Raw genomic sequence first — 26,905 nt, 5'->3', positions numbered from 1 at the left:
TGAGAATCATGTGTTTCTTCTCATCTTTCCAGTTGGAAGTAGCATCCTGCTATTTTAATGTACATTTTGTTTATTTGCTACAAGGTTGAAAGGTTCACAGATGGATAGATGTTTCTATTTTTATTTATGAATACTTTATTTTCTGCACATAGCTGTATGGATGTACAATTTTTCTTGCCTGTTGTTCTTAGATAGACCATCTTTCCAAACTAATTGATGTCAGCTGCATTGATTTCATGCATGATTGTGTGTGTAGGGGAGAGGAGTCTGTAGACGTCATTGTGTAATGAGATTTTTCCAGCATTGTGTTTGGCTAAGTGTCCTGCCTGGTAAGCTAGAGGACTATCACTGCAGTACCGGAAACAAGGTCTATGTCTTGCCATGCCTTCTTGGTACTTCTTGAGCTACTCCTCAGACCATGAGGCTGAGAATCGTGCTTCTTTGTCAATGTTGTAGGTTGTAAATTGGCAAACTACTATGGATGGTCTAAACCTGTCCTACCACCCAGTTTTTATATGACCTACAAGCTAAGAAAAACATTTAAATTATTGAGGAAAAAAAGAATAACAATGATTCGTGACATGTGGAAATTATGTAAAATTCAAATCTTTGTATCCAGAAATAAAGTTTCCTTGGCACACACTCATTTATTGACATATTGTTCAGGGATATGTTTCTGTTAGAATGTCAGAGACAAGTGGTTATAAAAGACCACCTGATTAGCAGAGCCCAAAGTATTGAATATCTGGTCCTATACAAAAATAAAACACTACAAAAAAAAAGCTAGATGAATTCTTCTATAGATTCAAAGCTTCAAAGGTGATAATACATGTCCTATTTTATCTCTAAGCTGTCTCATCACAGCTTTAGCTCTCACCTCTGATGGGGCTGTGGCTGGGATTTTGCCAGTATCTCTCCATTTAGGGCTGTGAGATGGCATCTTTATCAGAGAATGGATTTGAGTCATAGCATCTTCCAGACCAACTCAGACATTCCTTGAGATATCTAGAATATGAATGGCATTCTTCTTTATTTTGGCTTCAGTGCACATGTTTACTCCTTTAGGATTCCTTTGACCATTTTAATGGTGATTCATAAAGATGAACAGATCTGCACTCAAGTAACCTTCTCAACTCAGACTCCTGGTTTTTTATGTTACAAACTAAGTGGAGGCTATTAACATAAGTTTACATCTTTAATGATTGGCTATCTCATCAAAATCACTGTTGTCTATATATATGTTTATGAGATATTATACAAAGTTTTGATTTATACAGAGAATCATATTATAAACTGACTAGCTAGGGAAATTCTTATTTCATTGTTAAGGTAATGTTTAAGTGGGATAATAGTTTATTCTTTCTTTGGTATACCTTTTCTCACCATTGCATGTGTTTGTAGACATATAGGGGGATAGAGACAGATATAAAATATAGATATAAACATAATTATGCTACAATGAACTGAGATCCAATCAGACCTTATGGGATACAGAGGAGGATAAGGACCACAAAATCTGCAAATAAAAAATAAACAGCATGGATCAGAATAAATATGCTTGTAGTTATCCTGCTTAATAATAATCAATTAAACCTAAGGAAAGAAAAAAACAGAACTAATTCTGTTGAGAAGGTGTGTGTGTGAAAGGTGTGTGTGTGTGTGAGCACACGTGTGTGTGTGTGTGTGTGTGTGCGTGCGTGTGTTTATACACTCATATGGAAGAAGTAAAATAATTCAGAAAGAAATTTAGATTTTTTTTTTAAATTGAAGGTATGTTTAAAAACAATTCATTGGCATTTGTTCAGTTAACTTTAGTATGAACTCAGAGTGTTACACTTCCTAGTTATTTTACAAATAAGGACTTCTTTTTGCCCAGGTTATCCTGTATCATGATATTCCTATCATCTCTTATTGATTGGTCTAGGGTCTTGTGAACCCTACGTGTAGGCTGGCCTCAAACTATGATACCCTGATTTGCTTCGTTATTTGTAAATGTTTTCCTCTTAATTATTAAGTCCCAAGTGAAAAGAGTCTATATGAATGAACCTAAGTAACACTTAAAAGTTGTGGGTTAAGTTTAGTCCATATAGAGCATAGATTTTAGCTTTGGAATGTATTGTTTTTATTATGTTGTCTTAATGAGATTTCCCTCATATACTACATAGTTAGGAGAAAAAAATTCTCCTTTTCTTTCTCTTATGATTTATTCTTTGGTTAACCTTAATTATTCTGTATGCTTTTCTATCTACTAATATCTTTTATCTCTTATTTGGGTTCCAATTCTTTATAGGTATTAATGAACTGACATCTAGGTTAGCATTTGACATTTCTATAGCTAATAAATGCATGGTGAAAATCCAAGTTACGTTAACTGTATAAATGTATGGATCTCATTTTACATCTGTAACATCTCCCACTTACTGATATTTGGGTAGTTTATCATAATAATTAATGAAAACCAAACACAAACAGCCTCTTACCTGATTTGTTGTAGAACTTTGAGAAAGCCATTTTATCTCTTGAACTGTATTTGTCTCATATACAAAATACATAGCTCAAAGTCTTTTGGAAGTCCACCAAAATCTTATAAATGTGATGTCTGGCACAGTGCCTATCTAGTTGCTGTTACCCCTTATCTAACTGGTTACCTAAAAATGACTTTTTCCTCAAGTTCTAAAAATTGTGGTCTTGTTACTAAAGAATAGATTATTCATTGAGGTCAAATTCCTTTCAACTTTTAGCATTACCTGCTTCCTGCAATCCCACATGAAATTTAGAGAATTTGAAGAAATATCAAACTATCATTCACCCAAAATCCATTTATCCTTCTTGTTAGAATGTGGTCTCCAGATTAAAGCCTATGCATATTCTTTCTAGATTCCTAGAAAATGGCTATTATCCATTAGTAAATATTAGCTGAGTAAATAAATGCCACTTTTGCCTTGTTGATGTAAGTTCCATGGCTACTGATATGTACTAGAAGTGCACATATATTCTCCCTAGGCCTCTGAACATCAGACACTAATTTACTGACCACTGTCTCAAATTGTAGAGCCAGGTCAGTTTTCCAAAGTTCTCTCAGGCCCTCAGTTCTACCTTACTTCTTTTCACTGGCCCATATTACTTAGATCCTAGCATACCTTTAAGTTTATTTCATTTTAATCTGCTCTCTCTTACACATTTTGCCATCCTTTATCTGTAATGACTGTTTCTATCTTTTTTGGAGGGAGGGGCTTTTTTTTCTATGTATGTGGTACCGAGGAATCGAACCCGGGTCTTCATGCATGCTAGGCAAGAACTCTACCACTAGGCCGAACTCCTGACTGTTTCCATCTTTTTTGCATTCCAGCATCCAGTAGAAAGTTACATGTTCTTATGGCTATGCCCTTATTTTAAGCAGTTTTTCAATAAATAATTATTGTGTTGTGTTTTGACATCTTGGCTTGGGGTCTCACCAAAGACATTATTTCCCTAGCAGTCATCAATAGATTAGCCCTGAAGTTAGGATTGATTTAAGGGGATTTAGGCCAGATGTGGCTGGATGGGAAGGAATGAGGTTTTTTTTTTTAAGGGGAAATTTCACAAGCAGAAGAAACATATTTGCACAAGATGTGAAACAAAATAAAATGGAAAAGAGAAAAAACAGACTTCTGAGGTCAAATAAAATAATGGGTTTAAACAAACAAATTCTTGCAGGATATCTCAAATCTTTTATCATGGTATCAAGGATTGTGAAATATATAGCTTCCAAGATGACTGGGCTATAAAGGCTTTTGAAAAAAAAATTATTATTCTCTTGGAGAATCTAAAGGGATTAATGGAAAAGCTCTCGCTTTAATTCTGCATATCTATCCTGCTGTTGATGGCTTGCTACTCTCTAGCTGAAAGAATGTCTTGAAAAATCAATTAATTCCTTCTGAAGATGGTCATGTGATACCTCCTTTGACCCTTTGTCCTCTCAATTAGACAAGCATCCTTGTAACTCATTAAATCTTAACCAGAGACACTGATCTCATGGGTTTTCCTTCACCTTATCTGAATGTCAAATCCTTGTACCAGATTCAAGGGATAATGGATGGGAACAAATAATATTATTAAAGACAACACAGTAGCCATGATTCCTCTGCCTCATAAATGTGTTACTTAATCTTCATTTAATCTAGTCCTCCAACTTTAACCACAGCCGGATAATACATTTCTAACATTTTACCTGACTGATCCAAAGACATTTTTTTGTCTCCCATTTATTTATGTAACAAGTATTTACTGAGGGTCTGTTATGTGCTGGACACTATGTCAAGGTTTTGTGATACATCGAGGAACAGAGACTGCTTTTGTGGAGTCTACATTATCTGGAGGAGGCAGGCAGTTAATAATGATACACTGAGCCAATAAGTAAATGAATAACTAAATATGTCAGTAAGTACATATGCTATAGGGCACAAAAGTAAGTAAAGAGTGAAGGATAGGTTGACATTTTAAATACGATGGTCTCATTGGGAAAGTGGTATTCCAGCAAAGTCCCTACTGAACTGAGAGGCACAAACCTGAATGAGATACAGATGCTCATTCTGGCCAGAAAAACAGAAATGCAATTTTTAATACATTTTGGTTAGTTACAGAGCAGATGTGTTAGTCAGCTTTCCTGAGGTAATCAGGAAATCAATTTGGCACAAGCCTGTATTTCTAGCTACTCAGAAGGCTGCGATCTGGAGGGTTATTGTTAAAAGCCAGCCTTAGCAGAAAAGATCTCAAGATTCCATCTCCAAAATAACCAGCAATAAACTGTTTGGAAGAGTGGCTAATATGGTAGAATATCAGCCAAGCAAGTGAACCACATGAGCAGAAAGCTCTAAATTCAAACTCTAGAATAAAAGAGAGCAAGAGAGTGAGAGCCAAAGAGTAAGCACGAGTGAGCAAGAGAACCAGAGAATGAAGAGAATTATTTTAGAAGTTCCTGTCCACCATAACATGGCAAATTTGCTCTGAGCCTGTTGTGGTAGTTTCCCATAATGGAGTGAACGTTTCATTTTATGACCTGGGAAACAAAGGAAAGACTGAGTTCTTATAATCCCATTCAAGGACACAAGGCATTACTTCTTGCAGTTACTTCCCCAGTGCCTTGAACACAATGAACCTTTGGGGACCATTCATTGAAATCATAGAATTTTTTTTAGGAAAACTCTTCAACTTGAAATTCTGGGAAGGCTAAAGGGATAATATACAGTAATACCTGAAGCTTATTTTTGTTCAAACCTTCATAAAATGTTACCTAAAGGATGAATTGATAACAAGATATAACTACTTTTTTTAGATCTCTCTTATCTATTTGTCTTTATTTTTTCCATATATTTTTATTGTGATTAATAGAAGGGTTACATGATATTTGCCAGATAGATGGTGCATTAATTCCCATACATTGATACCCTTCCACATGTCTTGGTCCCCATTTCCCTCCCCCCCTCCCCCACCCCCATCTTGTTTTCCCCGGTTCCCTATCCAATTTCAGATAACTAAATACAAATGTATCCGATATATCAGGTAACAAAGTGAGATAGTGTAACAATATGAGATAACCAAGGGACAGCAAAAGAGATGAGAGATAACATAGTACCTTAAGAACAACAATTGTTCATTATATGGCTTATGTTTACATCCTATTTTAAATGACAAGTTTAACAAACAATTGTTCAAGGAGGGAATCTCTAATTACAATCTCTGGGACTTAGTATTTAGAACTTAATCAAAATTAGGCTAAGGGTTTGTATGTCATAGAAACATATCAATTTATGAGATAAAACATTATGTCTATAGAGTCATAGGTTTTTATGTCTATATAGTTATGTTTATATTTCCATTACCATGTCCATAGCTTTGGGTATGCAGTTATTGAGTCCTCGCTCTTGTACTCTTTGGATTTAATAACCGCATATTAAGGATACCATGTGCCTTTTGTTTCTTAGGTCTTGGCTTGTCTCACTCAACATGATTGGCTCTAGATTCATCCACTTCCCTGTGAATGGCATTATTTTATCTTGTCTGTTGCCTATGTAGAATTCCATTGTGTATATATACCACATTTTCTGTATCCATTCATCTGCAGTAGGGCATCTGGATTGTTTCCATCACCTGGCTATTGTGAATAGTGCAGAGATGAACATAGCTGAGCAGGTGTCTTTATAATATCCTGGGTCATGCTGTTCAGGATAGATGCCCAGAAGTGGTATGGCGGGATCATAGGGAACGTCTATTTTCAGTTCTTTAAGAAACCTCCACACTGCTTTCCAGAGTGGCTGAACTAGTTTACAATCCCACCAGCAGTGCAGTAGGGTTCCTTTTTCTCCACAAGCCCGCCAGCAACTGTCCTTGTCTGAGTTCAAAATCTTGGCCATTCTTGTTGGGGTAAGGTGGAATCTTAGGGTTGTTTTTATTTGCGTTTCCTTTACGACCATAGATGATGAACATTTTCTCATATGTTTTTCTGCCATTTTAATCTCTTCTTTTGATAGGTCTCTCTTTAGTTCCCTTGCCCATTTAGTGAATGGTTTATTGGGTTTTCGGGGGATTAGTTTCTTGAGTTCCCTGTAGATACTAGATATTAAGCATTTGTCAGATATATTGTTGGTGAATATCTTTTCCCAGTTGGTTGGCTATCTCTCTACTTTTGCAACTATTTTTTTATCTGTACAGAAACTTTTTATTTTTAGGTAGTCCCATTTATCGAGTCTCTCTCCAATCTGTTGTGACCCTGGGATTCTGTTCAGGAATCTGTTGCCTGTGCCTATGAGTTCCAGTGTCTCTCCTACTTTATCATGTAGCAGTTTCATGGTTTCTGGTCTGACATTGAGGTCTTTGATCCACTTTGAGTTAATGCTTGTGCATGGCGAAAGGCTAGGGTTAATTTTTAGTTTTCTGCATGTGGCTGCCCAGTTTTGCCAGCACCAATAATTGAATAGACTGTGTTTGTTCCATTGGATATCTTTGGCTCCTTTGTCAAATACAAATTGCCTATATGTATGTGGTTCTATTTCTGGGTCTTCTATTCTGTTCCACTGATCTTCTGGTCTGTTTTTGTGCCAGTACCAAGCAGTTTTTGTTATTATGGCTCTATAGTAGAGTTTAAAGTCTGGTATTGTAATACCACCAGCATTGCTCTTTTTGCCTAGAATTGTTTTGGCTATTCTAGGTCTTTTCTTGTTCCATATGAATCTTTGGATTATATCTTCAATTTCCGTAAAGAATGTCTTTGGGATTTTGATGGGGATTGCATTGAATTTGTATATCAATTTTGGCAGTATAGCCATTTTCACTATGTTGATTCTCCCTAGCCATGAGCATGGGATGTCTTTCCATTTCCTAGTGTCCTCTTTAATTTCTTTCATTAGGCTTCTATAGTTTTCATTGAATAATTCCTTTACATCTTTGGTTAAGTATATTCCTAAGTATTTTATTCTTTTGGGGGCTATTGCGAATAGGGTCATTTTCTTGATTTGGCCTTCTGTTTATGTATTGTTGGTGTACAAGAAGGCTACTGGCTTCTGAAGGTTGATTTTGTATCCTGCCACTTTGCTAAAGTGGTTTATTAATTCTAGAAGTTTGGGAGTGGAGTTTGTTGGGTCATTCACGTAGAGGATCATGTCGTCTGCGAATAAGGATAGTTTAATTTCTTCTTTCCCTATGTGGATCCCTTTGATGTCCTTTTCTTGCCTTATTGCTCTGGCTAAGGGTTCCAGCATATATTGAAGAGAAGTGGAGAGAGTGGGCATCCCTGTCTAGTTCCTGATTTTAAGGTGAATGGTTCCAGTCTTTCACCATTTAGTATAATACTGGCTGTAGGTTTTTCATATATGGCTTTCACTATTTTGAGGAATGTACCTCTTATTCCTATTTTTCCTAGTGCTTTCAACATGAATGGATGTTGTATTTTGTCACATGCCTTCTCCGCGTCCAGAGAAATTATCATATGATTCTTACCCTTAACTCTATTGATATAACTACTTTTAAAGCCCCATAATGGAGCTATTTTAAGTATGATATATTTTACTCAAAAGTACAGGAAAACCCCAGTCAAATTTGGGTGCCTTGTCTCACAATTATAATCCTAGCTAAAGATAGGAAACTTTTTTTGAAGATAATTAGAAATGGAAATAAAACGCTAATAATCAGGTCCTGGTATCTCACACCTGTAATTCTAGCTCCTTAGGAGACTAAAGAGAATCCCCATTGGAGTCCAGTCTCAGCAGCAAAATATTCAAGACTTAGTTTCCAAACCAACCAGCAAAAAGCAGGACTGGAGAGCCAAGAGTGTGGCTTAGTGAGAGAATGCTAACCTAGCATGCACGAAGCCCTGGGTTTGATTTCTTGGTACAATATACACAAAAGAAAGCTAGAGGTAGTGCTGTGGCTCAAATTGTAGAGTGCTAGCCTTGAGAAAGTTCATGGGCAGTGCCCAGGCCCTGAGTTTAAGCCCCAGGACTGGCAAAAAACAATTCAAGATTGGAGATATGTATTCATTTGCAGAGTACCAGCCACGCCTAGCATGTGTGAGACTAAATTCAAACTCAATTACTGAAAAACAAACAAAAAACAAGCATGATGATGGTAGCCATAGCTGTCCAAGAGATTAACGTAGAATCACAGTTTTAAGTCTAGCTAGGCAAAAAGCGTAAGAGCCTATCTAAAATATAACGAAAGCAAAGAAGGTAGGGATGTGGTCTCAAGCAGTCACATATGCAAGGCTCTATGTTCAATCCCAGTACTACTGAGAGAGGTGTGGGGAAGGGAGAGACACAGAAAGAGAGAGACAGAGGGAGAATGAGGGAGACAGGCATGCAGGCAGGCAGGCAGGCAGGCAGGCAGGCAGAGGCAGAGAGAAGGAGACAGAAGGACAACCCTAGCCACTTTCTATCACATTTCATTTTTCATATGTAATAATGAATAAAGAAAAAGAAAAGTGACAGAAATGTAGTTCTTTCTTAAAAGTTAAAAAATAAATAAATAAAACAATCAGCAAGCTACCACTGGCTCACACCTGTAACCCTAGCTGCTCAGGAGTCTGAGATCTGAGAATTACATTTTGAAGCCAGCCTGGGCAGAAGTCTATGAGATTTTTATCTCCAATCAACTACTCAGAAAAGGCTGGAAGTGGTGCTGTGGCTTAAGTGGTACAGCACTACAACCTTGAGTACAAAAAGGCTCAGGGACAGCGCCTAGGCCCTGAACTTAAGCTCTAGGACAGACAAATGAAGGAAGAAAGGAAGGAAGGAAGGAAAGAAGGAAGGAAGGAAGGAAGGAAGGAAGGAAGGAAGGAAGGAAGGAAGGAAGGGAGGGAGGAAGGGAGGGAGGGAGGGAAGGAAAGAAGAAAAAGACAAAAAGAAGAGAAGGAGAGAAGAAGAAGGAGGAGGAGGAGGAGGAGGAGGAGGAGAAGGAGAAGAAGGAGGAGGAGGAGGATAAGAAGGAAAAGAAGGAGGAAGAGGAGGAGGAGGAGGGGGAAAGGAGGAAGAGGAGGAGGAGGAGGAGGGGGAGAGGAGGAAGAGGAGGAGGAGGAGAAGGAGAAGGAGGAGAAGGAGAAGAAGAAGGAGAAGGAGAAGGAGAAGGAGAAGAAGAAGAAGAAGAAGAGCAGGAGGAGGGGGAGGAGGAGAGGGAAGAGGAGAAGGAGGGGGAGGAGAAGATTGGTAAGTGATGTTTTAATTTATGTACCTAGAGTTTTGCATGCTGTCTTTTCTTTGACACTGGAAACTCTGCCTAGTTGTAGGAAAGTGATCAGGCTCAGAAATGGACTTCCTGTTAGAGGAGAGGGAGGGAGGGAGCCGGTCTCCCAATTTTCCACGTAGGTGGCCCTCTCAGGGGCTTCAGCATGCCACCAGTCATAAGACTAAAGCCAAATGCTTTGTTTATGTCTGCCCCTTGGGACCGCTCTGCTACAGTAACCGCAGTGCCCACAGGCTTAGCTGGGAGCCCTGTCAGTTTCCGTGGAAGGAAAGGGCTGTGTCTATGTGGTATTCAGCAGCTGCAGAGTTTTGTCCTCCCAAGTGCCCAGTCTCTCTGAACCTAGGAGCTCCTAGCTGCAGAATGGAAGATCCTCTTGTCCTGAAAACCTAACCTTCAATTTGAAAGTCTTCTCAAAGCTTTCTTCAAAATGAAAATATTTTTTCAAATCCTCAGAATGCAATAAGAAAATATCCTTCGAGCAAAAGCAATGACTTAGCATTTGGGGCTTGGCACAAAAGTAGGAAAACATAGCAAAGGGAATCACAGTCTGTCTGGCTGTTGGCTGAGTCTTGCTTCTAAAGATTAAATTGCCTTATGAATTTGGCTTACCTTCTCGCTAGATGGTTCTTGGACAGTATTCCCAAGATTTCATGCTATCATGTACCCATATTTGCTTGGAGAATCTAAAAGAGACATAGTATATCTTAGAGACTAACCTTACCACTCCCTTATTTTTGAGATAGGAACTTGAGGTCTGGAGAGGGGTTTAAGGATTTCTCTTCAAGGCCACACAGTTAGGTGAATGCCAGCAATAGGGATAAAATGCAGTCTCCTGCCATTGTCAGTGACCCTGCACTACCTCTTTCTCTCTGAAGTTAACTTTCTCCAATTGCTTTTTATTCCTAGCTCACATAGTAAAGTGGTAAAGTTCACATTCATGTTTGTAATGTCCTTGGGCTAACATTCAGGAAATAGCTCAAATGCATGCTGTTTAGAGAACTATAATGCACAAAAAGTATCTGTGATTATCTGTTTGTATTTAATGGTTACTGTGGACTATTTGAAGAGGTTTGAGTGGCGTTTGAGTGGCAATTGAAGATAGGGTCAAAAGAAGAAATGCTGTCTCCTCTTTGGCTCTTTCAGAGTTGGAATTGCGCTACTCTCAAAGCAAAATCTTCTCCCCAGTTAAGATTCCACTTTCTAGCTGGGTGTCAGTGGCTCACACCTATAATCCTAGTTACACAGGAGGCTGAGATTTGAGGACCATGGTTTGAAGCCAGCCTGGGTAGAAAAGTCTGTGAAACTCTTATCTCCAACAAAACCACTCAGAAAAAGCTGGAAGTGGTGCTATGTAGTTCAAGTGGTGGAGAAATAGCCTTGAGTGTAAAGAGGCACAGGGACACTGCCCAGACCCTGAGATCAAGCCCTAGGATGGCTCCACCCCTTCACCAAAAAATTCCACTTTCCATCTTTACAAGTGAATCCCACATATGCTTCTGTAATAAAATAGCATACTTACACATATACAATCAAATCCATTTTAACGTAGTTCCTAGATTCCTGCTTTGCACAATATTTTGTATACTTGATTCAATTGTTTAACAAATGTTTGCAACCATGTGATAGCCTTTTTCCTTATCAAAACTTCAGAAATGTCATTTACTGTTTATGTTGAATGTGAAAATAATGAGCTGTCATACTTTCTAAATTAAACAAAGAATTAGTATATCAGCCAGTGTGATTTGAAGTAACTTGCTTTTCTCTCCCTCTTTCTTTCTTTCTTTCTTTCTTTCTTTCTTTCTTTCTTTCTTTCTTCCTTTCTTTCTTTCCTAATACTTTACATAGAAAATCCTCATTTCCACTTGCACAGTGGTAAGTGGACTCCAGGCTCAGGGAAAAAGCCTAGACACTCAGTTAAAGCCCAAGGACAGGCAAAAATAAATAAATTATTTAATTTAATTAAATCATCACATCCAAGTAATGAATGCAAAGGCAACCTGATGAGATACATATTCCCTTAGATTCTTATAAATTCCTTGAGTCATATCCAGACTCAGATCCTCTTGTCTTCAGAGCAAGCCCTGATAGCCATTCTAATTATTAAAAATAATTCTCTCTTTTTTCCCCTCCCTTGAAGACTGAGGGTGGGGCTTATCCGATAAAGTGACATTTGGGATACAGAGAAGATGCTTTCAAAATATTTGGACTAGAACTGGAATTCCAGATTCGATGCTAATTATATGAGTGATTATCTCTTTCTGAATGCTGGTTTCCTTACCTGTTGGGTAAGGAATTGGTCTGGCCAGTTATATTGTGGGCTTCTTGGTAGAGTTCTAAGTGAAGCTTCTTTCAGGCTTGTCATGACACACATGTAAATCAAGGAGAACTGGCATCTGCTGAGGCCTGGGATATCTCCCAAGTACAGAGCCACATCTTGTGTGGGTTTCCTTAGAGCATCAGGTCATACAAACACACTGGCTCTGGCTGGCAGGACTTGAGGCCCTGTCTACATCACTCTGCTTTCATCAGGGATCATCTCTGATGACCTCTGAAATAGCTCAAATGCAACCTGTTGAAGGGGAAAAAGAGGGAGCAGATTTGGACTTAGATTTGGCTTTGCAACTTGTACAAATAATTCCTCAGTACCTATTTCATCTAAATCACTATATTAAATATTGCATAACTTCAAGGGAAAATCTAGGAATTTTTTTGGAAACAGAACATTTGGGAATGGGGAAAGAGAGCACACAGCTGTCTCTTTGGGGGATGTAAGAAAGGCTCCTGTCTCCCCCTGCTTACATCAAACCCACCTAAGCCATTGTCACAATTGTCAGAAAGCACATGAACATCCCAAAAGTGTTTGTTAGGGTCAGAAAAAGAGGTCTAACATCCTCACAAACTCTAACTCCCACCAGATAAGGTGAGGAGTATGATTCTGAAAATGGAGAAACATCAGTATAAAGAATTCTTTTTATTAAGCACTTCTCAGTGGCCTAGATTGGGCTTTTGTTTAGATCCAGGCAGATATAGGGATCAAATTCATTAAGCAACAGAATCAATAGAATGATCTCTTTCACTCACTAAGAGTTTCAGTGAAATTACTTGTAGTAAGATGATTCCATTTGTTGAGAGAGCCATTTCAATGTTATCTTTATTTGTACCATGCTTCAACTATAATGTCTTAATTACAAATTCCCAACATCATACCTCTGTGATGCCATAGTTTTGGATCAATCTATTACTAAGAAAATCTCATCACATAATTGTTTAAACTCTCCACATGATCTTCTCTCAATCAAATATTTTTAGAGACTAAATGAAAGGGTCTCTAGAATATGGAAACAAGAGCTTTATCTTGAGTGATTGTTGTTCTTAATGTACTATGTTATTTCTCTTCTCCTTTGTTAGCCTTTGGTAAATCTCATACTGTTACTGTATCTGACTTTGTTACCTGGTATATTGTATATACATTTATTTGTTTATTTTAAATAGGAAAGGAAAGGGGGGAAACAAGATGATTGGGAGAGGGTGGGAGAAAAGAAATGGGGACAAAAACATAAGAAGAGGTATCAATGTATGAGAAGTAATGCACCTACTATCTGGCAAATATAACTATAACCCTTCTATACATTACCTCGATAATAAAATATAAATTTTAAAAAAAGAATTAAAAAGATGGTGAAAAAAAGATTCTGCAAGGGATATAATCCATCTTGAATCTTTTGCTGCATAAATCTCAGTCAGCAGCAGCAGGATTATATAATCAAACACTGCGTCAATTCCTCTAGCCACAGTTTCTTCTTTAATGCCTTACAAGAAACCTATGGAGAAATTGATAGGACTGCTATCCCTATTTTAAGATGAAACTGAAACTTATTAATTACATTACTTTTCCAATTGCACAGATAGAAAATAACAGTGTCCTATTTGATACTCATGACTGATTGTAGAGCCTGAGGTTTTCCATGTGACAATGTTCTTGTTTCTGGTCTCCCCAGGACAGTGGAGAGTGGAGACATCCAGCTCTGGTTCTAGAATGCTACACTTAGAGGTCTGCCTACCATCTAGGAAAACATTCTTGTCTATAATGAAAAACAGACCTTTGCTTCTCTGTATTGCCCTGAAAATATGGCTTTGTGGTGTTCTCCATTTTCATGTGTGTTTCTCTTCCAGGCTCGCCCATTCTATGAAGAGGCTGATTATAAGAAACTGATATACACATCTCTCACTATTAAGATCTAACCAGGACAGGGAAATATGAGTCCACCAAAGCAGCTGGCCTGCCACTGCTCTCAGGAAAGGAAAGCTACAATGGAGATCTACATGTGGTCCTGAAGGAAGCTGAAATGGAATATTTGTCTATGCCTTTCTCCTCCAACACCTACATTCCTGCACCCACAAGATATTTCTCCACAGGGTTGCTACAATATTGGGACTCACTCTGAGATCAGTAGACATTCTGACTGCAGTGAGAGGACCTTCAGAACTCATCTAGACTTGCTAGATATAGCTCAGAGATAGAATGCTCTCCTAGCATGCAGATGGCTCTGAGTTCAATTCTTTGAATAACAAATGAACAAACAAGTAAATCCAATGAATCCTCCAGATGTCTCCTCACCACTTGAAGAGGCTACTAAAGCACAGCCAGGGCCACTGCTCCACAGTGACAAGTATAATATAGTCTTCTGATCCCCAGCTTTAAATTCTTAACACTCAGGAGTAGTGACTCAACCAACTATTTGACAGATAGGTGTGATCAGGCAGACAGTAGAGGAGAAATTTCATGTACTACATACCTATTTTATAAGAAGTATTGTGCATAGAATTCCATTGTGCATAAGTACCACATCTTCTTGATCCACTCAGCTACTGAGGGGCATATGGGTTGGTTCCATATCTTAGCTATGATAAATAATGCTGCAATGAGCTCTAAGATGCCATCAGAAAGTATGACAGCACCCCATTCGCAAGAAAATGGATAGACTTGGAAAAAAATCATATTAAGTGAAGTAAGCCAAACACAAAGAAACATAGGCTCAATGATTTGTAATAATTAGGACTCTCCTAGCAGAGGATTATAATTGCTCCAAACCTAGGTACATAAGATCATATAGGATGAGACTAAGTGAAAGGAACTCTAAGATATGGAAACAAGAGCTTTATCTTGTGTGATTGTTATTCTTAATGTACTGTTATTTCTCTTCTCTTTTTTGCCCTTATGGTTAATCTCATGTTGTTGCTGTATCTGACTTTGTTACCTGGCATATTGTATATACATTTATTTGTTTATTTTAAATAGAAAAGGGAAAGGGGGAAAACAAGATGATTGGGAGGAGGGGAGGGGAATGGGGACAAAATCATGAGAAGGGATATCAATGTGTGAGAAGAAATGCACCTACTACTTGATGAATGTAACTATAACCCCGCTATACATTATCCCTACAATAATGTATTGTGCATTTAAACACTGTAATATATCAATACTGCATTAAAGCTAGATTCCATCATTTTATGCAGGAGAAAAATAAGATTCAGACATTGTTTAGTAATTTGTCTTTATGAACAAAGCAACAAAGTTGCAGAATCTGTGTTTAAAACCCTTCTGTCCTGTCCTGTCTTCTCCTGTCTTTTTCTCTCCCCTTTCTTCCCCTCCCATTCCTGCCCCTACTTTTCTCTCCCCTCCCCTCTCTTCTCTTTCCTTCCCTTCTCCTTTCCTATCTACTTTTCTCTTTCATTCTTTCCTCTTTCTGGTATCTTGCTATTTAAAATCTATCTACTTCCTCCTCTTCTCTATTACTGCCCTCAATCAATGCATAACTATCACCTGGACCATTTTAGATATCTGCCCATATCTATTCATATATATATATATATATTCTATGAAGATTGGGTTGTAACTATTCCATGCACTCCTGTATCCCTAGGACCAAGTTCACTGCTCATCATGTAGTGGATGTGCAGTTATTTCATAGTGAATGGACAAAGGGATGAATAAAAATGAATGAATAAATGACTTAAAGAACTAACTTTCCACTGAGAATGAGAGAAGTACATGGAAACTGAGGTTTCTGCCACAGACAGCCCCTAATTTCACCTCTTGGAAACAGATACAAGTACCAAGTGTGATTATGTGTGTGCGTGTGCGTGTGCGTGTGTGTGTGTGTGTGCGTGAGAGAGAGAGAGAGAGAGAGAGAGAGAGAGAGAGAGAGAGAGAGAGAGAGAAACACTATTCAATTCAGTTTTTCTTTTGTCTTTCCCAAATGAATTGTACCTTTGTAAACAACAGGTGATGGAGAGTGGGCTTTTGGATTCATTAGCGTTGGTTAACATGATAAATATGATCACTGCTTACAATGTAATGGCCACATTTTTTAATGCTATTGCCAAATATTGAATGTGTGTTGGCTTTGCTTCCTACTAATAGTCTTCTTTCAGTGATAAATAACCACCAGGCAAGCACATGTGTCTGAGTGTTGGCAGCAATATTTATATATAAACACAATGTGCCTAGATGTAGCAACTAAGAACAGCCCAGTGCTTGAAGGGACTCTGGGAATCATTAAATACAGTGCTCTTATTTCACAGATGTGAACCCTACTCTTCCAGGTCAGGAGGGGAGATGAAGAACATGCTAACATGACTCTGTTGTTCAAACTCATAGAAATTCTAGATAAAGTATTTTTAAATGAATGATTTTACTATAAAGTAAGAGAAATCCCCATGCCAGGAATTTAGAAGGAAATCCAGTGGAAGCTGAAGTTGAATTGCTCTTGGGGAGACTGGGCCCAACATAAATTACAGGAAATAAAATTACAATGCTTATGTTTGGAATGGATGGTCCTAAGACTTGGTCCACTGTAGGGAGATGAACCTAGGAGCCTTACATAGACCTAAAAGTTGGAATGGGCTTGTCATCCTTGGAAGGAAAACTGAAAAGCTCAAACAGGTAGCAGCCAGCCACAACCAGAAGTAAACTTCACTTCTCAGTTGAAAACCAGAAGCCTAGAAACGAACATGGAGATCAATACAGAGAGGAATGGATACTGTAGTATCTGTTCAAGTACAAATATTAAAGGAATCTTGTAGGGTTTGAACAAGAAATGTGAGGATACTTTAGGAAATGTGGGATTTTGCACAGCCTTTGTAAGGAGTTGGGAACAAAGGTGAGAAGACCACTGCTGGGTGTAGGGATGTCTGGGATCTAGGGATATTTTGGGTGTGGTAATAGCATGCAGTTTGCCAGGGGAATTCAGTTGCTGGAAGTGCTGAGGTAAGTAGGGCTCTAGAGACAGCCAGGACCTATGATCCACGTCTGGGATTAGAATGCTGCTACGTGAAAAATGTATTGCGTTTATAAGGTTTAAAAAAACGGGTGGTAGACTTCTATCTGGTGAATATAATGTAACCCTTCTATTAATTACAATAAAAATATATGAAAAAAAGGATGGTAGAGCACTTGTGTGTGTGTCTTTGTTCAATTTGTAGCAAAGCTTTACAGACAGGTGCAAACAGTAAATCCTCTTTTGCAACCCAGAACTCATTGCTAAATATGAGATTTTGGTACATGTAAGAAGGAATACGATTCCTACAACAGGTGGCAGTGTGGGGGTTTGTTAATTCACAGGTTGGCTCGGAGAATAAAGTTGATGTAAAAACTAAAAAAAAAAGGATGGAAGGAATATATAACAAGTTCAAAGTGGAGTGCAAAGTTTCTGGTCCTTGAGAGAAAATGTGGACTTATCCCCTTATCAGGAAGATATTTGAAAGGCATCAAGGAAACCTCACCTGTGTTTTCTGTCAAAGCTCTTGTATCAATATGTACTACTATTAAATTTTGGAGGGGAGCATTGCAAATTTCATTAATAGGTTCTTATACCTCCTTTAAAAATTGAGATGCAAGTGTGGGCAAGGGAAAGGAGAGAGGAATGGTTGGTGAATATAGTTATAATACTCAATGTGAAAATGGAACCAAGCAACTTGAGGGGAAGTTTGCACTTGGGAGAGATGGGGAGAATGGGATAGCAGTGGCTAAAATGCATTGTGTTCATAAATTGACATGTTGAATTGAAGCTTTTTGTACAACTATATAAAGGTACGTTTTCAAAAGTTAAACTACAACTTGATGACATGGTAAAAAGAAAAAAATAGGACTTGTGTTTAATAGAGCTGATATAAGATTCTAGGTATACCATCTCCTGGGTTTGTTATTGGTTAAAAAAGATTATCGGTTATATGCACATCATTGATAAAATACTAATAGGGCTAGGGAGGTGACATAATGGTAGAGTGCTTCCCCGGTATGCATGAAGCCTGGGTTCAATTCCTCAGTACCACAAAAGCAGAAAAAGCTTGAAGTGGTTCTGTAGCTCAAGTGGTAGAGCACTAGCCTTGATGAAGAAAAGCTCTGGAATAGTGCTCTGAGGGGTTTGGGGAGGCATTTTATTGTAATTAATTGAAGGGTTACATTATATTTGCCAGATAGAAGGTGCATTTCTTAAGAATCATTGCTACCCCTTCTCATGTTTTGGTCCCCATTTCTCTCCCTCCACCCCCTCCTCTCATCTTGTTTTCCCCTTTCCCTATTCTATTTCATATAAACAAATAAATATATTTACAATATATCAGATAACAAGATAAGATACTGTAACAATATGAGATAACCAAGGGACAACAAAAGAGATGAGAAATAACTTAGTACATTAAGAACAACAGTAACACCTCATATGGCTCTTGTTTCTATATCTTGGAGGTCCTTTCATTTAGCCACAGTCTACATCAGGCCCTGAGTTTAATACCCAGGATTGGCAAAAAAATAAAAATAAAATGGTAAGAACTGCCTCTGAGTTAACATAATCACCAAATGATTCGTGTAGTTTAAATATACAAACAGAGCAGGTGATTGAACTCCTTATGGTCTAGGAAGAAGGATACCCACAATACAGAAATGGTGTTGAACATACACTTCAAACAATGCAGTAGAGCTATTAACCAAAATATTAAAAATACAAATTTCTGGAGCAGTGAGAATCAAATAGCAGGTGCAGGTAGCGAAGTATGGTACCAGGAAATCCAGGCTAGCCTTCAGTATTGAGTCCAAGGATGTTTTAGGGACTCACTCTACTAGTGCCAGCTGTGAGGTCTGGACATAAGCCTGGCAGTCTGACAGTTTAGCAAAAGTTGGCCCAAAGGCCAATGCCTGCTTCTCTTGCTATGGTTTTAATGGAACTCATACACACCCATTTGTTTACATATTATCTGTGGCTGCTTTTTCCCTACAATAGCAGAGTTGAGTAATTGCATCAGAGATCATGTTTCCAGCAAAGCCTAAAGTATTTACTATCTGGCACTTTTAGAAAAGTTGGCTAACCCTTGGCTTAAAAGAGTATGTGTGCTTAAACAAGCTGTTCCCACCCTTTAAATGAGGAAGCCAATCATATGCCTTTAAGCCAGACTAACCCACCATATAGCAGAGTCAACAAATGAATGAAGCCACTTCCAGCTTATTCAAAGCCTTCCGCTGCTTGGCTCCATCTGGTGACTACCCACTACCTCTAGATTTCTGTCCAATTTCTGATCTAGGCTTGACTCTTGAACCTGGCAGTTAAGCCTAATGTCCTAGTTAAATCTTTGAAACATCCTTAGGACTCAGAGATTGCATTTCCTCCTGTCTCTTTTGCTCTATTTTATTTGGCGCAAATATTGTTTCACCCAGAACTAGCACTCCATAAAGAAGACAAGGGACACAGGTTTTTACTGTACCATGCTGTTTCCATGTCCTGTGATGTGTACATAGAGAGACAGAAGGTGGCATGGTAAAGAAAAGGCAAAGTAGAGGTTTGAGGGTTATGACATCTGCTCCCTTTCCCACTGGATCTTGTGGTACATGGAGCAGACCCTGTCACCACTAGATCCCTGACTCCCCTGCCTACTGGTTCTGGCTTCATTTGACAATAGGAGATCCTGCTGGCAAGTTAGGGAAGTTGGCTGAATGTGTCTACTCTGCTCCTTCTGTTCCACAAGATGTCTTTGAAGATGTCTACCTGTCCTCTACTATTGCAATGCTCTTGAGGCAGCAGCTCCTTCCATAGTCTCAATTTCAGATGGCCTTCCTTCTTTTGGAGTTCTGGTAATTTTTTTTTCATTTCTTGTGGTTCCTGCAGCTCTGGGGAAGTTTTGTCTATGTTGCTAATTTTGAGGTCACCTCCTGGTCCCTGTTTATCTATTCAGCAATTTTCATGTTTGCCACAAGTTTAAACTTCCTGGTTAGATTTTGTTTATCAGATTGAACTGTGAAACAGGGGAAAAAGAAAGGAAGAAATAATCCATGGAAGAAGGATGAAAGTAAAGGTAAGGATAAGAAAATGTGTTGAAAAAAATCCCTAAACGGAGTTACAGTTGGATAGGTTCATGACTCAGGGCTGCCACTCAAAAGTTGTGGCCACAGGAAACCATTTCCCATAAGAGTAGGTCTAGAGCGATGGCAGTTATACAGAGGCATTTAAGCCACTCCAGTTTTCTGTAGAAGAGCAAATTCAGATAAGTATGGAAACTTTTTTTTTCTTTTTTTTTGTGCGTCATGGGGCTTGAACTCAGCCTGGGCGCTATCCCTGAGCTCTTCAGGTCAAGGCTACCACCCTACCCCTGGGCCAAACCCCACTTCCTGTTTTTTCTAGGGGTTAGAGACAAGAGTTTCAGGTACTTTTGTGCCAGGGCTGGCTTTGAACCTTGATCCTCAGATCTCAGCCTCCTGAGTTGCTAGGATTACAGGGATGAGCCACCGTGCCCGGCTAACCACAGAAACTTTTAAGAACCTTGTAGTACTTATCAGAAGATGGACAGCTATTAGTAGCTCTCTGAGGCTGGGCAGGAGGTTGGGAAGACCTAAGTTGAGCAGATAGGGGTTATGATTTCCTAGACAGTACTCAGTATCCAGTATTCAGTACCTAGTTCATAATCCTCAACCAGTCTCCATATTGTAGTCCAGATTTACCTGAGAAGTATCAGTATACATTGGAGCAAGCTCAGAACTTTTGAGGCTGGTGTGGTGGCTCACATCAATAATCTTAGCTACTCAGGAGGCTGAGCTCTGAGGATGGAGGTTCAAAGCCAGACCGGGAACAGAAAAACCTGAGACTCTTATCTCCAATTAATCACTAGAAAAGGGGAAAGAGGGGCTATGGCTCAAGGGGTAGGGTGGAAGCCTTGAGCTAAAGAGCTCAGGGACAACACCCAGGCCCAGGGGTAGGGCAGTAGCCCAGATTTCAAGCTCCATGACCCATAAAAACAAAACAAAACAAAACAAAAATGTGGAATCTAAAAGCAGGATACTGATTTTACTTTGCTATTTGATTGCCTTGTAATCTTTTTTAAGATTTGGGAAATTTAAGCTAAGGTGTTGTTTGGTTTTGTTTGTTCTTTAACCTACAAAATAGATAAAATAGCACCTACATCATAGAATTGTGACATCAACATAAAATTATTTAAAATATCAGTAAGAGTATAACGAAGTGTTAAAAGACATGCTATGGTGTTTCAGGTGGAACACATGCCCTTCCTTGTATTAATTTCTCTAACCTGGCCATGTTATAATCCTAGATACTCAGAGACAGGAAAGTTGCAAGTTGGAAACAAGTTTGGGAAAAATGAAAATAAAAATCCAAGGGCTAGCATGTAGCCCTAGGCAGTTGAATGTTTCCCTAAGGAATGAAAAGTCCTGGATTTTATCTCCATGTCATAACATAATCAATTAAAAAATAAGTCTCAGGGGCCGGGAATTTGGCCTAGTGGTTGAGTGCTTGCCTAGCATGCATGAAGACCCGGGTTCGGTTCCTCGGTACCACATACATAGAAAAGAAAAATAAGTCTCAAAGCATAGATTCTTCAGTTAAAAGCTGAGGATAATATTACTCTCTACTAGAGAGACTTGTTGCAAAGATTAAGGTAAATAATTATTGTAAATTGTTCAGCAAAGTACCTGTTACCTTTTAAACATGTGGCATCAACCTTTCAGTATACCCTGCTTTCTACTCTTGAGGTATAGACTAATGCACATTTTTAAAATTTCTCTGTCAGATGAATATTATTAACAATTTTAGTTAAAAACATTAAAGATATGCAAAAGTGTAACTTGCTAGAATGATATAACTCATCCTTGTCTATGATTACATATTTAATTAAACACCAAAGTCTGGCTCTGACTACAAAACCCTTACTCAAAAAGAACCTGCATATTACTCTCAGTGACTAATTATTAATATGATTTTTATTATGGTTGAAATATATTAAGGTGCCTGATCCAGATCATTTGATTTTAATCTGTTTTCTACTTTTTATGTGTAAGGAAACATGTACTACCATCTTTTAATATTCTTCACTATGGTTTAAGAATGACTTTTCTCCCCAACCAACCAGAAACAAGGACATACTAAACCCACTAGCACAACAATGTTCATTGCAGCACTATTCACCATAGCAAAGATATGGAACCAACCTAGATGTCCCTCAGTTGATGAGTGGATCAACAAGTTGTGGTATTTGTACACAATGGAATTCTATGCTGCTGTCAGAAAGAATGACATCGCCCCATTTGTTAGGAAATGGAAAGACTTAGAAAAAATCATATTAAGTGAAGTAAGCCAGACTCAAAGGAACTTAGGCTCAATGGTTTCCCTCATTTGTCATAATCAGTAGAAACCTTGGGCTCTACTAGCAGAGATTTGCAATAGAGCAAAATCTTGATACATAAGGCCATATAATGTGAAGCTAATTGAAAGGACCTCCAGGATAGTGAAACAAAAGCCATATAATGAATGATTGTTGTCCTTAATGTACTATGTTGTCTCTCATCTCCTTTGCTGTCCCTTGGTTATCTCATATTGGTATAGTATCTCACTTTGTTATCTGATATATTGAATTTATTTGTATTTGGATATTTGAAATTTGATAGGGAAGGGGGGAAAACCAAGACGGGTGGGGAGTGGGGGGGGGGGAGGGAAATGGGTACCAAGACATGTGAAAGGGTATCAATGTATGTGAATTAATGCACCTTCTATCTGGCAAATATCATGTAACCCTTTTACTAATTACAATAAAAAAAATTAAAAAAAGAATTAAAAGCCTTAATCTCATCATTATTTCTTGAGAGTAATATGTAAGAATTTGATTAATAAACTCTAAATACTTATTAAGCCAAAAAAAAAAGAATGACTTTTCTCAAGTGAATTAGGTTCATTTTTTTTTGTGCTCCTTGACAAACTGAGACTTTTTTTGCCCCAGAAGTAGGAAATGCTTTTTACTTTTTCATTTAGTTCAATCTTAAGTTCAAAGATGATGTATATTTTGGAAAGGTTTTTTTTTTTAACTAAAAGTAATACAATGTCATGTATATTTTTTATGGTAGGCAAGGGAAATGGTTTAGAAAGAACAGTGAACCTGGCTTTTCCTGGTCCAGGAAACAGAAGTGTAGGTTCAGCTCGGTGACCTTGAGCTTGAGCACACACACACACACAGACCTCTGCGGGGTCTTGGTTTCTTCCTCCATAAACGGGAACTATTGAAAGCTGTGACCTCTGACATCAATCCCAGTCTTAAACTATGAACATTATTTTGCCCACAAAGTCAGTATCTTCCATGATGATTTTGGCAATAGGAGAAGTTCACTTAAATGGGCACCTTAGAGCCTTTATCTGACAGCACAGACAGGGCCTTATATCCTCTAGTACTTGGCTTAAAGCAAAGTGTCAGTCTGAAATTACAACTCCCTGAAATCACATTATTTCTATGTATTAGGCTGAACCTTAACACTTAAAGTTTGAAGTTTTTATGATTTTGGCGAGAGCAGACATCCTGTTTTCCAAGGAGAAAGAGCTTTTTAAAAATCTGCTTCACTGCAAATTTACTCTCTCAAAATCATATTTTGATGAGTTAAGTGCAAATGAATAAAAAAACATACGGATTTCATTTTCATCAAAATACACATAGGTTAACTGTGGGGAGAGAAAAAAGAAGAAATGAGGAGAAAGACAGAATGCAAGATGACACAATGGAACAGAAGGATTATATCCAAGGAACAAATTTCCATGTTTTTCTGAAACAATTGCAGGGCAAGAATTGTCCCATACTTACTGTCACAGTCATGGCTGAAGGACTCTTGTGTCCCCAAGAGTTGGACTCCAAGGGTTAGACTCCAAAATCAGTATGACAAAGGGAAAGAGCAGTGGCTTTGGGATGGGGCCACAGTTTGACCCTTTTGCTGGTCCTGTTGTCTTTTGTGTATTCAGTCTCAGGAGAGCTAGCTGTGTAGGTGGGAATAATAATAGCTGTGATATATTCTGGGTTGTCTTAATAATTAACATGGTGATCCTTATACTGTGATGATAGTAGAGTGGTAACTTAATCATTGGCTTGGATTTCTGCATCATTTCTAACCTGGCCTAATCCCCAGTAGAGATGGTACTTTTGGTGGAGAATCTCAGAGGGCTGTGAATGTGCCTTCCTTCCATCTTTCCATGGAAAAAGTCAACAACCTGTACAAATAATTGTAATGTATGTTCTAGATTTACTGTGACCACAAAACAATATGTTTACAAATACGTTCCAGCTGGTGATAAGAATAATAAGGAGTATGGGAATGGCTTTCTCCCAGCTACTCTAGATCACAGTATCCTGGATTTACTCCATGTCTAGAGCCAGTCCACATAGCTGGGCATCTGTCTAGCTGTTTCCAGGGTGACCTTTTTTATTGCTCCTCTCAAGATTTTAAGGTTAGTGGCAAGTCTCCTCCCCTCTCCTCATAGGCCTTAGTCCTGGATCTGCCCTTTTCATGGGAGCTTGAAAGCACAGCCTCTCTCTTCCTTCTCTTCAGTGAAAGAAGGAAGAAGGGAGGAACTTTCATAACGTTTCTGTTCTGGGTCTGATAGGTTAAGTGAGCTGAGGGTTAAAGCATTCTGAATCCTTGAGCAAATTAACTTTCGGGAACCTATTTTCCCTAAGTTCTAAGTCCTATACACACACACGCATGCACACACACACGCACATTCTATGGCTTGGTATTCTTTAATTTTAAATGTATTTGTATGCCTAAGTAATGGGTTTCACACATCTGAAACCATGCCTTTGGAAGATGGAATATAGAAACTCTAGGCTGGTAACTTCTGTTTTTTATGTTTTGTCTTGTTTTGTTTTGCCAGTCCTGGGGCTTTATCTTGGCCTGAGTATTCTCCTTGGATTTCTCAAGTGTAGAACACTACCACTTGAGCCATAATACCATTTCCAGCTTTTTCTATGGATATTTGGTGCCAAGGAATCAAACCCAGACTTTTGTGCATGCTAGGCAAGCACTCTACCACTAGGCCAAACTCCCAGCCCCCCAGCCTGGTAACTTCTGTGGAGTCAGTAAGAATCAAAAGATAAAGATCAAAAAACATATGTAGTTTACTGATTCCACTTAAGAAATCCAGAAGAACAAATCTACATGCATCCTCCAAAAACATATACTAGAGAAAAATTATTATAATAGAAATATTGATAGAAATTATGATAATACACATAATTTAAAAATCCAAGGATTGTGCACATGCATGTACCAGGAATACATGCCTATTCCTGGTATGTATGGGAGAATGACTAGGAGTTCAAAACCAGCCTAAGCTATTTAATGAGACATCATCTTAAATGAACAAAAACAATCAGAAAGTCATTTTCTCAGTCTGTTTTCTGCTATGATAATAGAGTAGCAAAGACTTTTCAGTTACCAAGAAAATTTTTTTTCCTCATGGCTTGAATAGGTAGGGTCCAGTATCTGGTAGGAGCTTCTTGCAGAGAGAATCCTTCAGTGAGAACAAGGGTACATGGAAGCTCAGGCCTCTCTTTCTCCTCATAAAAATCCATTACTCCTGTTCTGTTAGCCACAGCTCATCATAATCTCAACTAACCCTAACTCCTAAAATCCAAGCACTCTCAGGATACGAATTTAGAGATGAAGTTCGCAACACATCAACTTTTAAGGGATAGAGTCAAATGATTTCAATCATCCCCTATTTATCAACATGATAGTTACCTACTTCTGCTCTTTCAATTATCTCAATAAACTTTAAATATTTTTCCCCATCCTACAGTTTAGGAAATAGATGCCTGAGTGGTGATATACCTTGTTGAAAGTCACATTGTTCATTCAAACCAGTATTACGAATAGAGCTTTTCAGGTTTCAGAGCCTGGGCTCCAATGCTCTAATAATGAAGGAAAGTGCAGTGGGTAGCTGGTGTGGGTGGTAGCTTAGAAAGACAATGAGAAAGGCAGGTATGGAAGATGTTGCCAGAAACACTTTAAGAATGAGCAACTGAAGCCACAGAAGAAGTCAGGGATCAACAGTGGAAATGAAGGCTGCCAGTAATTGGGAGACTGAAAGATAAGCTTGGTTAGAAATCATCACCAAGTAGATGCCAAGCTAAATCTTTACCTCAGGCTGCCAAACAAGGCCACCAACCACACAGAGAAGACTGGTATAAAACGAAAAGTAGATAATCACCAGGATGAAACCAACAGCTCAATGAACTCTGGAACAGAGCAATGTCATTGCCATAAGTAGATCTCTTCTGCTCACCTGTACAGTGAGACAGACAACAAAATATTATAAGTTCAAAAATGATATATACCATTGTAAATGTTTGGAGCTTCTACCCCATGTCAGACACCAGACTAGACACTTTATGTGATTGTTACGTATCTCTCAATAGATAGAGTCATTATCAATAGCTCTCCAGAGATTGAAAACATGGGTTCATTTTGCCTGGCTTTTTGATAAGTCACAGAATAAAGATTTAAACAGAATTTGGAGGAATAGCATGTATGAATCTATCAGCATGACAAATTAAATTGCTTGAATTACTGTGAACAGGCAGCAATAAAAGGCTATGAAATCTGAGCTCTTCTACTCAGAAAAGGAAAAATCCATTCAGTGTTGATAAAATAAATGGCCTCTTGTATTTGCCTCTTCCTTTCTTCCTCCCTTCTTCTCTCTCTCTTCCTCCCTCCCTCCCTCGCTTCTCTCCTTCCTTCCTTCCTTCTTTCATTCATTGTTTGACTTTCCCCCCCAAGATTTTCTGATTGGTTCTTTTGATTGTTTCTATATGGTGAACTTTTCATTCATATTCTGCATAATCTTTTTATTCCTTTGTAGTATACATTTAGATACAC

At 38.4% G+C, this 26,905-nt stretch overlaps 1 non-coding gene across 1 annotated transcript; it reads left to right on the top strand.

Annotated features, from left to right (window-relative positions):
- The first annotated feature begins 17,162 nt into the window (after window positions 1–17,162).
- Window positions 17,163–17,292, top strand: LOC150061760 (small nucleolar RNA SNORA40). The gene has a single exon (XR_016536071.1). It is a non-coding gene; the product is annotated as a small nucleolar RNA SNORA40 (small nucleolar RNA).
- Window positions 17,293–26,905: the final 9,613 nt, after the last annotated feature.

This window comes from Megascapheus bottae, chromosome 6 (genome assembly GCF_031878675.1).
Source record: "Megascapheus bottae isolate mThoBot1 chromosome 6, mThoBot2.hap1, whole genome shotgun sequence".
Classification (NCBI taxonomy): domain Eukaryota; kingdom Metazoa; phylum Chordata; class Mammalia; order Rodentia; family Geomyidae; genus Megascapheus; species Megascapheus bottae.
The sequence above is the reverse complement of the archived record's forward strand: the minus strand, read 5'-3'. Positions and strand labels throughout refer to the sequence as shown.